The 13,109-nt window shown below is 49.9% G+C and overlaps 1 protein-coding gene across 2 annotated transcripts in view; it reads left to right on the top strand.

Moving 5' to 3' along the window:
* The window catches only part of ASTN2 (astrotactin 2), a 1,019,535-nt gene that overhangs the window by 726,136 nt on the left and 280,290 nt on the right, over positions 1-13,109 (top strand). The gene's annotated exons all lie outside the window — the stretch shown is intronic.

Below are 13,109 nucleotides of genomic sequence, written 5' to 3'. Positions count from 1 at the left end.
CCATCTCTGTGCTGTGCTTAGTCGCTCAGTTGTGTCTGACTTGGCGACCCCGTGGACTGCAGCCCGCCAGGCTCCTTTGTCCATGGAATTCTCCAGGCAAGAATACTGCAGTGGGTTGCCATTCCCTTCTCCAGGAGATTTTCCCAACCCAGGGATAGAACCCAGTTCTCCCACATTGCAGGTGGATTCTTTACCATATAAGCCAACAGGGAAACCCAAGAATACTGGACTAGGTAGCCTATCCCTTCTCCAGGGGATCTTCCCTACCCAGAAACTGAGCCGGAGTCTCCTGCATTGCAGGTGAATTCCTTACCAGATGAGCTGCCAGGGAAGATAATCTCTAAGTCTGTTCATATGGCTACAAAGGCATGATTTCACTCTCTTTATGGCTGAGTAATATTCCATTGTATATATGTATTACATCTTTTTTACCCATTCATTTTTAAATGGACATTTAGATTGCTTTCATGTCTTGGCTATTGTAAGCAGTACTGCAGTGAATATTGGGGCCCATGTATCTTTTTGAATTGTGGTTTTCTTCATATATATGCCCAAGAGTGAGACTGCTAGATCATATTATAGCTCTATTTTTAGTTTTTTAAGGAACCTCTGTACCGTTCTCCATAGTGGCTCTACCAATTTACATTTCCACCAACACTGTAGGAGGGTTCCCTTTTCTCTACACTCTTTCTCACATTTATTGTCTGCAGACATTTTTATTTGGTCACTTTGACCAATCAGAATGGCAACAGTATCAATACCTTATGGTAACTTGATTTTCATTTCTCTAATAATTAGTATTGAAGCATCTTTTTACTCTTTTAATTTGGAGTCCAACCTACTGGAGGTCCAATTTCACAGTTTTTGAGATTCTTCTATATACCTAAAGCTTTGCTTGAAGCTGGAGAAGGAGAGAGAAGATATAGTCTCTGAATGTGGTAGAAATAGACACCCCACAACAATTTCAGTGTATGCTGAGGTAGGAAGAGAAGTATTCAACACACGGGGCTGGGGGCATTGCCTGGAGCATGAATAACTCTCCTAGAAGCCAAGAGTAGGGTATGTGGTCACAAAAGAATCAACAACCAGAAAAACAAAAAATTCCATGTACAAAGAGAAAAGTCCCCAATTAGTGACCACCTGCCCTGCGTTCTTATTATAGCTCTATCATGTGACTTGGACAAGCTGTGTATGCTGGGTGGAAAGGAGTAAAAGAAAAGAATTTGAGGTCTATTTCAGCCCTAAAATCTGCATCTTTCTTATTCGTAATCAAGGCTTTTTAAGAGTGTTAGACTGTGCTGGAGCAGCAGTGCCTGCCATTTACTGAGAGCTTGCTCGTCTCTGACCTTCTGCTGAGCTGTTCATATTATGGACTTTCTTAATCTTTGCAGCAAGTATGTGAGGCAAAAGTGAAATGAAAGTTTTAATTGCTTAGTCGTGTCCGACTCTTTGTGACCCCATGGATTGTAGCCCACCAGGCTCCTCTGTCCATGGAATTCTCCAGGCAAGAATATTGGAATGGATAGCCATCTCCTCCTCCAGGGAATCTTCAAAACCCGGGAATCGAACCCAGGTCTCCTGCATCACAGGCAGACTCTTTACCGTCTGAACCACCTTGTTCCCTTTTTTTCTGATAGATGAACAGTTGCTGTTGTTCAGTCGCTAGGTCATGTCCAACTCTTTGTGTCCCCACGCACTGCAGCACGCCAGGCTTCCCTGTCCTTCACCATCTCCCAGAGTTTGCTCCAGGAGCAAACTTGGATGTTGCCACCCAACCATCTCACCCTCTGTCGTCCCCTTCTCCTCCTGCTTTCAATCTTTCCCAGCATCAGGGTTTTTCCCAGTGAGTCAGTTCTTCACATCAGGTGGCCTAAGTATTGGAACTTCAGCTTCAGCATCAGTCCTTCCAGTGAATATCCAGGATTGATTTCCTTTTGGCTTATAAAAATGATATTCCCGTTTTTCTGATAAGCAAACAGTGGCCCAGAAAAAATTCAGTGTTCTGTCCAACCAGAGCCACACAAGGGACTGGGGGTGGAACCCAGATACAAATTCAGGTGTGTCTGGCTGCAAAGACTGTTTCAGAAAACCTACAGTGCCCACAGGATCAGGGCTTCTCCTCTTGGGAATTTCCTCTTAGCCCTTCAGGCTGGAGCTGTTCAGAGACATCTGTGTTAGTTGAGGAAATGGCCTCAGGGCTGAAAAGGCCCTCAGAGATGGGAAGTGACTTGCCACACAGCAAGTTCATGGCGTAGCTTCACGGAACTGGTCTCATCCTGGGCAGGCCTGAGCCGGCATGAGCAACAGTGAGAACACGCACTAGGATTTAGGGAGACTCAGCTGCCTCAGCCCTCGGAGTCATTTAGCAAGTGCTTTCGTGACCCTGTGCTGTGTCTGCTGTTCTGCTAGACCCTTGAGACAGACGTGAATAACGGTGTGGGGTGCAGGGGCCCTAAACGCCAGAATGTAAAGATCCTATTGGACTTGAAATCTCTCTCTCTTTTTTACTTTTTCAACAATTTTATAAAAATTTTAACACATCAATAGAGTTGAGAGAATTTTACAGCACATGCTCATATTTAATGCTACCGTATTTAATGCTACCATTAAATTCAGTCATTAACATTTTTTTTTACTACATATTTATCCTTCTGTCTACCCATCGGTCCTTCTTATTTTTTGATGTAATTCAAAGTAAATTTCAGACATGAGTGCATTTCTCCCCAAATACTTCGGCATGCATGTATGACTAGAATTCAATATTTTGCTCATAGAAATATTTTTACAGGTACAGGGATATTGGCATCTGACCTTGACTATGATAAAATTAGCAGCTAGACCCCCCCCCCACCCACCCCCCGCCAGGAGAGAGGAAGAGACCCTGGAACCTGCAGCCCAGGGGCTGGAGAGAGAGATGAGAGACCTAGGCTAAGTGGTGCCCCTCCCATCATCCGGGCAGCTGTTTCCTCGGGCCAGGGTATTCTGCACCAGACCCTGCACCTCTTTGTGAGGAGGCGGGGGCAGGCTGGGGTCTCCTTTGGCTGCCCCTGCTTACCTGTGTGATCTGGGGTAAGGCCAGTTTCCCTCTTCAGATCTCATTTATAGCATCTGAAGAACAGAGATAATGGTAGCACTTGCTTGGAAAGATGCAGAGGTTGGACCTAGTGATGTCAAATGTTCCCCACCCCCAGCTCTGAAATGTGATGCCCAGCTCTCAGGACTTTGATTCCTTTTCTTGAGAACTGGAGGGACCGTTCGGGAAGATGCGCAGAGGCCCCGGTGACAGCAGCTTGGCTTGTTCCCCGTGTTATGACAGCATGAGGAGTCCCGTGCTGACACACACAGGCCAGGGGATGGAGGGCGAAGCGACTGAGGAGAAGATAATGTTTCTCTAGCCTGCAATTTCTTTCAATTTCAGGGATCGCAATTACTAGGGCAGGAGTTAGCAGCATCCATGCCTGGAATGCTAAAGTGAGTTTGGTGCCACTGGCGGAAGTGGTTTTGCATTTAAAGAGGGAAGACTTAGGCAGTGTGAAACCCAGGCTTCACATTCTGTGTGTGTGTGTGTGTGTGTGTGTGTGTGCGCGCGCGCGTGTGAATTATCATTGTTATTTAGTCGCTAAGTTGTGTCTGACTCTCTTGTGACCCTACAGGCTGTAGCCTGCCAGCCTTCTCTGTCCATGGGATTTCCCAGGCAAGAATACTGGAGTTTGCCATTTCCTTTAACAGGGGATCTTTCCAACCCAGGGATCAAACCTGCATCTTAACTGCTGAGCCTCCAGGAAAGCCCTTGTGTGTGAATACACACCTGTATATGACGGAGGGTGGAGCGGGAGTGAGAAAGACAGGTGTGAGCATGGTCAGGGAGGAGGGTGGTGGGGGGAGGTGAGGAGACGTTCCTGATTTAATTTTGCGTGGCCCTAGGAAAATGACCTCACTTCTCTGCACCCCGGCTTCCTCACTTGTATCATTGAGGTAATGATACTTAAGTTGCAAGATGAGTGAAAAGTGTTCTAGCTTGTTCAGGCTGCTATAACAAAATACTGTAGGCTGGGTGGCCTAAACAGCAGACACGTATTTCTCACCATTCTGGAGGCTGGGGTGTCCAAGCTCAAGGGACTGGCAGATTCAGTGCCTGGTGAAACCTCACTTTCTGGCTTACAGATGGCGCTTTCTCCCCATGTCCTCACATGGCAGAAGGGACAAGGAGTTCTCTGAGGCCTCTTTTATAAGGACACACATTCCATTCATCAGGGCTCCGCCTTCCCAGAGGCCCCACCTGCAAATACCATCACGCTGGGGTTAGGTTTCAGCATATGAATTTGGAAGAGATGGCTGAGACGATGATCCAGGCCTCACAGGAGGGGGATCGCAGGACTGCAGCTGAAAGCATTCTTCCCGCACCCTACTCCCATTCCATTCAACTAGGAGGCATGCATTCATGCACTGAACACGTGCTTATTAAGCCCCCTAATTTGTGCTTCAGCCACTGTGTCAAGGCTGGATACACAGAAGTGAATAAAACAGATGTGGTCCTTGCCCTGCAGTGTTCTTGGTCCAGTGAGAGAGACAGCAAGTGACCAGGACCAGAAGTCCAGTGCTAGGATAGGGGAAGGAAGGGAGCTGTGGAACCTCAGGGAAGGGGCATTGATCCCCCAGATGAACAGAGAGACATCCTCCTTGGGGGGGACACAGAACTGGAGTGTGGCAGGCAGAAAAATGGCCCCAGGGCTGTCCATGTTTTAATCCCTAGAATAAATTATCTTACATGGAACAGGGAGATTAAGGTGCAAATAGAAATAACATTGCTAATAGTTGATCTTGAAGGAAAGGGATTCTCCCATGCAATCCAGGTGGGCCCAGTGTAATCTCAAGGGTCTTTAAAGTGGAAGACAGAGGTCAGAGAGGAGCCCAGAGTCTTGTGATGCCAGAAGGACTTGACTTGTCTTGACGAGCTTTGAAGATGGAGCCAAGGAATGGGGGTGTTCTCAAAAAGCTGGAAAAGGCAAAGAGATGGATCCTCATCTAGAACCTTCAGAAAGTGTGCGTGCAACTGGCTGACACCTCCACTTTAGCCTGGAAACCCCTGTCAGACAGCTGACTCACAGAACTATAAGACAGGAAGTTGGTGTCGTTTTAAGCCAGGAGGGTTGCAGTGATTCGTCCTAACAGCAACAGGACACCAATGCCTGGAGCCAATGGCATCCTGGAGTTAGGACTGACATTAGCAGTCCTTCTGGCCATGGGATGGGAAACACATTGGAGGGATAAGGCTGGATACTGAGGGCTCAGTTAACAGACTGCAGTGATGGGTCCCAGGAGAGTGGATGGTGTCCGAAACCAGAACAGACAGGTGGTGTATGCTGCGTCTCCACCAGGCTCCGCAATGAGAGGGGGATCTGCCACGTAGATCCTGCAGCCAAGACCTACCAGGCTTGGGATGGAGACAGGCAGGCAGAGCACGGCCATCCGTGGCCGCACTGCCCAGCTTGTCCCATTACTCTTCTTCCACCCCCCACCACGTGCAGCGATGATGGCGACCAGCAGGTTCTACCTCCTGAGGCTCCCTCAGACCTGTCCTCTTCCCTGTATTCTGCCATCCAGCTCCTCTGTCACGTCTTGGCTGGATTGCTGCAAAACTCAAACTGGCTCTCCCTTGCCCCAGCCTTGTTCCTTGCCCAGCCCATCATCCTAAAGCATCCCAGCACTCATTCTAAAGCTCCAGCTGGATGGCATCACTCTCTCACTTAAAACCTACAGTGGGTCTCCTTGCCCTCAGAATAACCACATTCTTCAGCATCACATACAGCATGTGCACCCACGCACCCGCACAGCTGTGGGCTTGGCAATGCTATTACTTGTGCCCGGACTCCACGACCACCGCCCTTCCTCACTCTCTCCCTGGATAACCCCTCCCAATCGGTCAAGACTCACCTCTGTCAGGAAGCTTTCCTGGCCTCCCTCTCTGAGTTAAGAGCTCCCTCCCTGGTTTTCTGAACCTCCTCTATGAATCTTAAACCCTCACATTTTAACCTGTACCCATGTCTTTAACTAGTTAAGAGTTGAAACATTTTTTTTTTCCCCAATGCAACTCAGTTATACAGAGCACTGTAGTCATCTTTATTTTCTACAGTTGACATAATCTTTTCCTCAAGCTTTGTTTCCACTGATGGCAAAAAAAGAGTCAACTTGCCAATTAAGGATACAGAACATACTCTTTAAGATAACTGTCTAGCCTGTTCAGAGTAGAACACCGCACCAGCCAGCCCTGTCTTTCCCTTGCCAGGCAATCTCCCCAGCTTCCGCTTGGCCTCAAGGTACAGACAGGAGCTGGTGGGAGAATGACATTGGTGCAGATGTGGTCTGAGCCTGGCTGGTATTCGCCAAATGATGGTTTCCTGTTTGAGCCTGGCTCTCAGCCCTTGCGCTGGCATCCATGGTGATGCGTGGATGGTCTTAGGTGTTTCTTTAGAGAGGGGCTACATGTCGGAATCCACTGCCAAGTCCAAGGTCATGAAGTCCCCGCTCTCTGTGGGACCCCTGTTCTAATCTCAGATTCCCTTCCCCGTCTTGCTTCCACTGGAGGAGGGGGGCTGTGCCAGAAAGCCTTGTCTTACTCCCTCTGCCCTGTGGGTACAAGGCTTTGGGGGTGGGGAGCTGACTTCTCCTGGTCTCTTGCCCACCTACTGCTAGCCATGGGACCTCCCTCTTGGGGGGGCTCACAACCCCCGCAAGACTATATTCAGATCTAGGGGAGCAAGCCCTGTTGCTGCTGCTCACCCCCATTACCGTGGGTTTTTCCCCAAACTCTTGTTGGCATTTAAACATTTGTTGGAACCGCCCATGAGGCTGTGGTAAGGAGCGGGGTGGATTCCCCAAAAGCCCAGAAATAAGGTCAGTGACTCTCAAGCCTGAACTCTTGGCCTCTTGGCCTTGGTCTTCTCTCCTAGGCAATTCCTCCCCACGCTTGTGGTCGAAAAAGGGTTTTCACCTTCCTTTCTCTGTCCTCTGGGAACTCCCCTGAGGTCATAGCCTGTACCAACTGCATGTTAAAATGAGATATTATGATCTGGGTCAGCCAGGCCTGCCTTTGATATAGAAAGGACCTTCACTCCCAGCACAGGCCGGCTTTCAAAACTGTTGTGTCTAGCTCAAGACACTACAAAGTCAGCTTTGAGGTCTAGCCCAAAGCTGAGGGATGATTCTTTCTTTTCTAGAAGGCATCTGCTCTTCTATCGAAGGAGCGGATGTCTTTGATTTAACAGGTGGGCTGCCATAGACCAATATGGTTTATAGGGAAGAAAAAAGTCTTCATTTTTAACATTTTCAACACTACCATTCACCTTGCACACACACACACGTGTATGTAGGAAGCATTTGTACACGTGTCTCATACTAGACTGTGAGCACCTTGAGGATGGAGGACGTCTGTTTTTTCTTTGTTTTCCCAATACCGGGCGCATAATAGTGCAAATATGTTGAATGAATGAAAAGTTGAACGAAAGAATGACTCGGTTGGAACACTAGAACAGAACACTTGCCTGAAGACTCCTAATAAGAAGCAAATCACGTGAGACCAGTTTCTGTCTCCCAGAAGGGCAGAACTTGGGATGGGCGTGAACAAGTGTGAGCATCAGTTTAATCAGCATGAGACCCTACGCTTCTGGCAACAGGATGGCTACAAAATCTAGTCCAATGCCTCTCAGTCTGAGGTTCAGAGAAACAAATATTTGGCACCGGTCTCCCACCCCTCCCAGTTCCAGAGGTAGGGAGGAGCTTTCCCCAACCACCCAACCAGGCAGTGATCAAGCCACAAGGAGGACAGGCCTCCCAACTCCTTGATCCCAGAAGAAACCACATCTCAGCCAAAGTCATCTCCCTTGGCAAAAAGACTCAGCTTAGCTGGAGGTAAGTTATAGGTCCCGGTTTAAACAAGGGGAGATGCCCTCGTGAGTGTTTGGAGTTTGGGGGCACCCTTTTTGGGCGGCTGTGGACAGCCTCGGAGAGCCAGGGAGAGTGGCCCGTCCCTGTGAACTCAGCAGCATGCAGGCCAAGATTCCTTGTCTTCCCTCCATAAGAAAAGGCTGCAGACAGTGCTGGCTGGCTCTGGGGTGATTTACTTCCCTGAAATACCTCAATTTAAATGCTAATTTCCCCAGAACTGAGGGGTGATCAGCTCTTGCATGCTGGTCGCTGTGTATTAATATATCCAAAATGCTTATGCGTATTCTTAGATGGAGACGGGCAAGAAGCGAAACCTTGTGAGGGCTGAGGGAGGGTGGCCAAGGAGCCCAGCTGCCCTCGCTTGGCATTCCCCTCAGCATGGAGCGAGGCTGATGACAGGAAAGCTACAGGAGGCGCGTGCTCTGGGGGCGTGCTGCCCAGGTTTGTGTGACTCGGAGGCGATGTGCTGGTGGCAGGGGGACTGAAGAGGCCATCTCCCCCTCGGCACACAGTTGAGCAGATGCTTGGGGGAGCTTAGGCTGTGAGCAGGCAGTGTGCTGGGCTCTCGGAGGCTCTCAGAGAAATCCAGAATCTGGTGTGGGATTCAGGAAGAGGGACTGGCATTAAAGATCACTGAGGGAGAGCTCCCTGGTGGTCCAGTAGTTGGGAATCTGAGCTTTCACTGCCGAGGGCCCAGGTTAGCCAAGTGGAATGGCCAGAAAAACACAACAACAGCTCGATGTGAATCCTTCTCCTCACCCCTTGAAGTTGAACTCATCGCTCCTGATTTGCAGATGAAGTTACCGAAGCTCATCAGATGAAAGTTCGTTCTTCAGGGGATGTTCTGGACCCAAGAATCGAGCCCACGTCTCCTGCTTAGCAGGCAGACTCCTTACTACTGAGTCACTAGGGAAACCCCCGGCCCTGAAGAGGCACCAGGAAAAGGCTCCCGCGTGGAGCCCACAGTTTAGTGGGAAGAGCAGGTATCCAGCCCGGTCCCCATGCATACCTCTGGGATAGGAACCATCAAACTCTTCATGGAAGAAAAGAGCAAGATTCTTTTTTCTTTTTCCAGGCTTCATAATTGCTTTATTTATTTTTTTTAAATAGTCATCAGATTAGTTTTTTTAGTTTTTAACATTTTTTTAACACCAAAAACATTTTGTCTTGTATTAACAATGTTGTGATAGTTTCAGGTGGATAGCAAAGGGACTCAGTGTATATGTATATATATATATATATGTGTGTGTGTGTACATGCACCCATTCTCCCCCAAGCCCCCCTCCCATCCAGGCTGGCACATAACATTGAGCAGAGTTCCAGGTCCTATACGATCGTCTTGTTGGTTATCCATTTTAAACATAACTGTATACATGACCTTCCCACAGTCCCTAACTATCCCTTTCCCCCAGCAACCCTAAGATCATTTTCTGAGTCTGTGAGTAAAGAGCAATTTTATAAGAGGATGTAACAGCGGAAGTGACCCAGGGAAGGTTTCTCCAGGGCAGAGGATTAATGTGGGGTCGGAGTGACAAGTAGGAGTTGGCTTGGTTCAGGGGTGGGACAAGAGCTTTCCCTAGAGAAGGCAAATCCGGAGTGGACCCTTTGCAGGAAGTGAGTATGCCCCACAAGAGGAACACCAGGCCAGTCGGTGCAGCCTGGTGGTGGGCAGACGGCTGTGCTTCGTGAAATAAAGCAGAAGGAAGAGGCAGGCGCCAGATGGAGGAGGCCTTTTCACAAAGTCCCTATAAGACGGGGAACCCCAATACAAGTTTGTGGAATCAAAGAGACCTCCCACTCCCAGAGTTCTCCTCAGACCTAGGGGCCCAGGATGTGCTGTTTTAAACATCTGATGAATTGCTTCCATCTAATATCAGTTGAGATGGAACTATTTTCATGGATATTTGGGGGGAGCGGTTTGTACAAAGAAACAGTGCCCCTGTTGCTGTTTGAGACACATACATTTGTGCAGACACACACACGACTGCATCCCTGGGCTCGGAAGCACACCTGTCTCTGCCCTGCTCTCAGGGTACTCTGCGTCAAGAGCGCGTGGTCTGGACTGATCCCTCGAGTGTGTGCTTCCTGAGTACCAGATGCTAAGCTAGGAGCCCCATCGTCACTTCCTGATGGTGGACCTCAGGTGGACAAGTTCCTAAACCTCTCTGAGTATCCATTTCTTCATGTGCAAAACCGGAGTAATAGTAGTAGTTAGAGAATTCTCATGCGGTTAAAATGACGCACGCGCTCACGTGTGTCTCGGCACACTACCCAGCACACGGCTGATGGTCAACAAATAGGATCAATACACAGACAGCACTCACTCTGCTTCGTATCTTCCTGTTACTAGGATTCCGTAGTTGCCTGGTTGCTTCGACTACACATGCACCGCCCCCCCGCCCCCCCATGCCCAAGTCTGAGAATCTGGATTTGTTTTCAAGCCAACTGAGTTTAGGCAAGCACCCTGCTGTCCTCCCCGTCACCTTCCCCAGGTGGGTGGATTCTGAAGCTGCCTTCTGGGCTGTGTGAGGTCCCCAGCGCAGGGGAGCGTCCCCAGCTCCACTCCTTGCGTGTCCTGTTTTGCCTCCGGGGAGAGCTGACTGATGCGAAGGCCCCGGGCGCCCTCTGCTGGCAGAGGCCATGCAGTACTTGTGGCCATTGCCCAGGCAGACGCGAAGGGGCGCAGTCGGGAGGGACCACCCTAGGTCCTTGGTCTTTGCTGTTGCTACCTTTTCACTCCCTGATCCGCCCCCACCCCCTTCTCCCTGCTCTTTGCACTAGCTTGAGAATTCCCAACTTTCCATGGTCTCCCTTTTTCCCATGCTTTTCCTTGAGACCCTTCCTATGGCCTGGAAGCTCAGGGAGACCACTTTCTTCCAAGCAGCAGCGTATGAGCCGGCCCCTGCCGTCCCGAGGCTGGCCACTGTGCTGCCGCTTACCGAGGTCAGATTTGCCCACAGAGTCAAACCTGGCTTAAAGAGAAGGCAGAAGGCAGAAGGCAGAAGGCAGAAGGCAGAAGGCAGAAGGCAGAAGGAGAGGAACGTGGGGCTGGTGAGGGGGTCACTGTCCCCCTCCTCTGCAGTTAGAAAATCAAAGCCGGAGAAGCTGTGGTGATGCTAGATGGTAAAGTGAAAAGTAATAAGCTTGCCTTCAGAGCTCTCTTTCCAAATGTACCCTGTGTAAGTCCAGGGAAGTCAGTTCACATCTCAGAGCCTGTATGGGGCAGGGCCGGGGCGTGGGGGAGGTGTGATCATGCCCATCTCATGGTGTTGGATGAGGGTCCACACCTGAGCACTGGTGTGTAAGTCACAACGAGTAACAGACCCCTTCATTCGGCGTCAGCCTGCCTGGGCTCAGCACACTCCGGGGTGCTACGGCTCTTCCAGCTTTGAGAGCCTGAGACTGTCCTGGTCAACATCTTCAGTGCCCCGCCCCTGTACAGTAACGTAGAGTGTGGGTTCTGGGGTCAGACCACCTGAGATCTCCCGCTTCCCAGCCGTGGTTTTAAGCAGTTACAGAACTGCTTTGTGCTTCAGCTTTTCCACCACTGAACTGGGGGGCGGGGTGGGGGGGGCTGGTTTGATGGCACCTAATTCACATGGTTGGGTGAGAGCTCATGTAAAGTACATGGAACATTGCCTGGTGCCTAGGAGGTGCTCAGACAACAGCTATTGCCATCATCCTTATTACTGTGATTTCCTTAAGGCAGAATGAAGAGCTCAGGGTGCCTAATTTACAGATGAGAAAACTGAGGTTTGAGTGCTTTGCTCCAGATTACCCAGCGATGATGCAGTGTGGACAGAGCAGGATGCCAGTCTTCAGAAACGTCTCCCTTGTGCCCTCGTGAAACAAGCTTTTGGGTCTCGTGGGGAAGGAGGAGACCTTGGGTCTCGTGCGGAAGCCTCCAGCCCTCCGGAATCCCCAGTAACCAGCCCCACTGCCTGTTCTGCGTGGCTGGTGTATTGTCTCCCCCACACGGGGCTGGGACGATCTCAAGGGCCGGGGGAGAATCCAGGCTCTCTCTGGGTCCTTGAGTGCTCGGCTCAGGGCTCCACTCAGCATGTGTTTGCTGAATGACTGGGGCAGGGGGACACCCTCTACCTCATTATGTCTCCAAGGGAAGCTCCATAAACCAGAGGCCACTGCATGAGGGGCACAGGAGGAAGCTTTGTTCCTTAGACCCTCGTGGGGGTTCCGTGCTACTTTGGGGCACTTCCGTGGCCCCTGGCAGGCTCTCTTTATATTCCCGAGGCTGTTCCACATACCCAAGTGTGCAGACGAATCAAATGCCAGCCACCAACACCTGGGCAGAATCCATGATCACAGGCACACATGTAGACGAACACGGGCACACGCATGATGCACAGAATAGTGTGCTTACATGCACCAGTTTGGACCCAGAAACTCAGCATCACGCACACAGGCCCGGTCGACCATCCCAGGCCCAGCCGCTTACCCCCAGCTGTGTGGTCAGACAGACCTGGTTCCAACCCCAGCTTCACTACCTCTTAACTCTGAACCTCATTTTTTTTTTCTTTTGTATAAAATGAAGATAATGATGACTGCCTTGTGGGTCGTTGCAAAGATTAAATGATTAAATGGATGTGAAGTGCTTAGCCAGGTCCCAGCAAAGTATAGAAGTTTAGTCACTAATTGTCAGAGATGATGATGACAAAGATGCTGGTGGTGTTGAAGGTGGGGATACCGTGTCCGCCCCTGGAGTCCGACCTGCTCAAGGGTCAGACATTGAGAACGTGTTCTCTAAATGAATGAATAGAGGACACGTTTCACAGGTGCCTGGGGTGGAGTGCCTGGGGACGTAGAGCACAGACAGGAAGGTGACCCAAGCCACACAATGCTTGCACGTGTCCTTTTGAACTGCCCGAGATCCAGGCTTCAAAGGCATTGCTTTGGCCTCACGGATTTTTGCTTGCCTCTCTCTGATTTTCATTTCAAGGCTGTCCATTCCAGGTGGCAAAATGAAGCGATAAACATTCCCTCCCTTTGTTCTTCGCCTTCCCCGCTCCTCTCCAGATTGTGGTCAATGTCTCTAACTCTGAGGATTTATGAATAAAAAGGGACCTCAGAAGTCACCTTTGAATATGGAGATGCCCTGGACACTGTCCATGACAAGTGTCTGTCAAGTTTCCCTTGCATGCCCCCAG

Source organism: Capra hircus, chromosome 8, assembly GCF_001704415.2.
Source record: "Capra hircus breed San Clemente chromosome 8, ASM170441v1, whole genome shotgun sequence".
NCBI classification, from domain to species: Eukaryota; Metazoa; Chordata; class Mammalia; order Artiodactyla; family Bovidae; genus Capra; species Capra hircus.
Note: the sequence above shows the minus strand (reverse complement) of the source record. Positions and strands in the feature narration are given on the sequence as shown.